The sequence below is a fragment of the Octopus bimaculoides genome, chromosome 10 (genome assembly GCF_001194135.2).
Source record: "Octopus bimaculoides isolate UCB-OBI-ISO-001 chromosome 10, ASM119413v2, whole genome shotgun sequence".
NCBI lineage: Eukaryota > Metazoa > Mollusca > Cephalopoda > Octopoda > Octopodidae > Octopus > Octopus bimaculoides.
Genome location: NC_068990.1, coordinates 74,469,759 through 74,472,906, shown reverse-complemented (window position 1 = coordinate 74,472,906; position 3,148 = coordinate 74,469,759).

Below are 3,148 nucleotides of genomic sequence, written 5' to 3'. Positions count from 1 at the left end.
TATATATATATATATATGTAGGTATGCATGTATATCTGCATGTATATATGCATATATACACAATGTATTCATACACGCATGCATATAATAATACACTCACACACACACACACATACATGCACACACATATGCGTATGCAATGTGAACTTCCATAAATTTTCTGCAAGCGCATGTCTATGTGTGTGTGTGTGTGTGTGTGTGTGTGTGTGTGTGTGTGTGTGTGTGTGTGTGTGTATTAATTATAAATGAGATTATATATTTTCGCATGTGTTATCGCTTTAAATCTCTTTTCTATTTATTGAGCCCTTCTCTTCAATCGTTTAATGGTAAAAGTAAAAACCTTTTGCTGTAAGTATGAAATAATTATCCGTATAATTAATATAACAAGCCATTTCCTTGATTTCATTTAAAATTATATTTACGATATATATATTCATGTTTGATACACCTACACAATGTTCTTTGCATAGCAAGCTTTGTGTACTTTTCCCCCAGGTAATTCGACACGTCGTATGTTAATGCAGATGAGGACACATACCCGTAAAGAGATTAAGAAATTGAAGAATTTAACGAAAATTAGAGGCATATCGAAATCGTCCTGCATGTGCTCAGAAGAAGAGGAGCTATCAAAAATGGTTGACTCAATTGGTTGTAGAACTTAGATTCATTTTCATAGTCGTTACTGGACAGGCAGTGGTGAGTCTGAAAGAAGTTTTTGTTTGTGACTTGTGTAAGGTTGTACTAATTAAGTAAAACGAAAGAGATTATTTTATTCGTCGCACAAACAAAAAAGTGCAGAAAGAAAACGCATGATTTTCTGTTAATGATACAATTGAATATCATATGTAGATTGGCGGGCGTTTGATAAATTTCTTGGGTATTTATATGCCACCCTAAACCTTTTGAGTTCAATCTTGCTCAAATCATCTTTTATTTTCATGCTTCCGGAATCGATTGAACAATTACTTTACCAAGCACCGGAGGTGATGTAATCAATTGGTTCTGTTTGACCAATGTAAGAGCTTGTGAATTTACTAAAATGATTATTATTTTAGAGGAATAATTGCTCAGCCCAGGATTTGAGTAACTGAGAAGTGGGGAAATAAATGCGCGAGACACGAATGCAATAAAAATAAACAACACTAGAATAACACATGAAAGAAACTACGAAAGTATCACACGCAAAAAAAAAAGAAAAGAAAAAGCAAGCAAACAGGAAACTGCACTTATAAAGAAAATAAAACAACGCACTGAAAGAAGAACATGAACCCACACTAAAATACGAACAGGAAACTACACAAAAACAATGAGATGAAATTACGGTAAAGAAAAACAAAACACTGCAACACACGAAAAGAAATGCAGGAAACCACACTGAAACAAGAACAGAAAACTGCGTTAAAAGAAGAACAGGAAAGCACACTAAAGATGAACAGGCAATTGCAATAAAAGAACGCGAAAACCGCGAAATAGCATGAGAAACTAACACTAAACTAAAATGGTGACACTAAAACAATGACAAGAGTCTACACGATATCTACACAAAATATGAAGAGGTTACAAGGAAGTCTACTATATAACAGACGAATGTAATGTCTACATACAGGCACAGGTTGTATGTAGTAAGCTTGCTTCCCAGCTATATGCTTCCGACTTCAGTCCCATTGCAGGGCACCTTGGGCAAGACTTATACTGTAGCCTCGAGCCGGTCAAAGCTTCGTGAGTGGATTTGGTAGACGGAAACTGATAAAGGGCTGTTGTATATACATAAGTGTGCGTATTATATACATGTGTATGTGTGTGTATCTTTGTACCTGTATGTCTTTGTGTATGTGTTTGTCCCCCACCACTACTTGACAATCGGTGTTGGTGTGTTTACGTCACAAATTAACGATTTGGTAAAGGAAACTGATAGAATAAAATACCAGGCTTAAATAAAATAAGTCCTGGGCTGAATTTGTTCGACTGAAAAAAAAACCCCTCAAGACAGTGCCCCAGCATGTCCGCAGTCTAATGACTTAAACAAGTAAAAGACAAAACGTAAATTACCTTGATTAGGGCCCACACTTGGAATAAGACATAATAGCGGCATAATTAGCCTCAAATTATAATAATTCATTAGTAAGACGAAGGCACGTGGTGGCCTAGTGGTTAGGCAGTTGCACTCACGATCGCTAGATTAGGGGTTCGATTCCTTGATTAGGCGGCGCGTTGTGTTCTTGAGCAAAACAACACATTATTTCACGTTGCTCCAGCCCCACATCCATTTGGGTGGAGAATGTTGGACTGCTTGGCTAGCCAGCGTGGTGGCGTCATTTGAAGGCTAAAACAATGCAAAAAAAAACGCATTGTGACAAGCGATGTGTAGCAACATCTGATAGCCTGGTCGGTGACGTGATCACGTGATCGCGTGACGACGAATCGCACCCAATATAGCCATCTATACAATATAACAGTAGCATACAATATAACAGTAACATACTTGCACTTGATACTTCAGTAACAAAAACACTGGGATTAAAGAAATTTTTAAAAAATGCAACAGTTAAGAATATAGCAATACAAAATTAAAAAATATTAAGAACTATGATGACAATGATGATGATGGTGATATTGGTGATGGTGTATTTACTTAGGCAATAAGTGCGAGATAATTTATTTCAAAAGTGGTTTGTCTAGCCAAATCTTGCACCCTGAGAAAAGCCAACAAATATAATGACAAGAACATTACTACTACTGCTGCTGCTAATAGTAGTAGTAGTAAAAGTAGTAGTAGTAGTAGAAATAGTAGTAGTAGTAGAAGTAGTAGTAGTAAAAGTAGTAGTAGTAGTAGTAGTAGTAGTAGTAGTAGTAAGTAGTGATATCAATAACAATAAACGATGCAGCAACAACCATAAAAAAAATAACAGTAATAATAATAATGATAACGATCATTATTATTATTATTATTATTATTATTATTATAAATATAAAGGAATGTAAACAACAAAGGCAAAAACTATTGAAAAAAGTACAATGTAATTAAATTTTAAATTCTAATCTTCATCTGAAAATACCAGCAAGAATTGTAGATTCAATAACAACAACGGAAAATGAAAAGAAACGAAAACAAAAGAAAAAACAAAGGGTACAGCAGATATATGTATAT